Genomic DNA, 1282 nt, shown 5'->3' with positions numbered 1-1282 from the left:
ATGCCCAAGAGAAAGGCTGAAGGGGATGCTAAGGTGAAGGTGAAGGATGAACCACAGAGAAGATCTGCAAGGTTGTCTGCGAAACCTGCTCCTCCAAAGCCAGAGCCCAAGCCTAAAGGCCCCTGCAAAGGAGGGAGAGAAGTTACCCAAAGGAAAAATGGGAAAAGCAGATGCTGGCAAGGATGGGACTAACCCTGCAGAAAATGGAGATGCCAAAACAGACCAGGCACAGAAAGCTGAAGGTGCTGGAGATGCCAAGTGAAGTGTGTGCATTTTTGATAACTGTGTACTTCTGGTGACTGTACAGTTTGAAATACTTTTTTTTTTTTTTGGAGAGGTTTTTGCTATAGGGCGCGTGCTATCGCCAGACAGAGAGAGACATAGAGACAGAAAGCGAGAAATCACTCCCCAAGGGGGATGGTCACGCCACAATCCCTTCTCCTCCATTCTCCTCTTGGGATCTTGGGCACACATGCACACGCGCCTGGCGTGAGTTCTAAGCCACCGGGCCCGGGACGCGAACCATGGTCGACTACGTGGGAGCCCAGCGACATAGCCATTACGCTAACTGCTGGTTCCCTGAAATACTATTTTTTATCAAGTTTTCTAAAAATGGAGAATTTTGTTTTACCCTTTTTTTTTTTTGAAGCTATGTTGTTAGCACACAGAACACATCATTGTTGTTTTTTGGGGAAGGGGCATTTGTCACTAATAGAATGTCTCTAAAGCTGGATTGCTTTGGACAACATCTTTCCCTTCTAGTTTTGAGAGACTTTCTCTTGGCTCCCAAGAGGAGGGATTCCCTGACACACAGCCACCTTGGCACAGATGCCTTGTGGTGTGAAAAATTTAACATTTGCTTTGATGTCCTCTCCCTCTCTGCCTTCAGCATAGACTTAACTCCCTTACACCAGAGACCTGTGGGGACCTGACCACAGGAAATTGGTTATACCAGTATATCAGGCAATCTGGACTTCCCAATGACACTGAGATGGCATCCTTCAAAAAAGAAGCAATTCCTTTTCTATATTGTTGGATCTTCAGGCTGATAATTCTGCCATTTTCATTTCCCGAAAGTCAGGGTCTGCTCATGAAAAGTTGTTAAATAACATGCTAAATATAAAATGTCAACCCTCACTCTAAACTATCCCTGTTCAGAGCTTCAAATGAAGACTTTATTGGGTTTTATAGTGACTTTCTGATTCTGGTAGTCCATTGAAGAAGGGATTTTGAAAGTTACTGTACACTGTTAACAATTGTCTGCCCATGTCCTGCCTGAAAT

The 1282-nt window shown here is 44.6% G+C and overlaps 1 pseudogene; it reads left to right on the top strand.

The window, feature by feature from the left end:
• On the top strand, positions 1-262 carry LOC114006711 (non-histone chromosomal protein HMG-17 pseudogene; annotated as a pseudogene).
• The last annotated feature ends 1020 nt before the right edge of the window (positions 263-1282 follow it).

This window comes from Tupaia chinensis, unplaced genomic scaffold (assembly GCF_000334495.1).
Source record: "Tupaia chinensis unplaced genomic scaffold, TupChi_1.0 Scaffold149831_1, whole genome shotgun sequence".
Lineage (NCBI taxonomy): Eukaryota > Metazoa > Chordata > Mammalia > Scandentia > Tupaiidae > Tupaia > Tupaia belangeri.
Note: the sequence above shows the minus strand (reverse complement) of the source record. Positions and strands in the feature narration are given on the sequence as shown.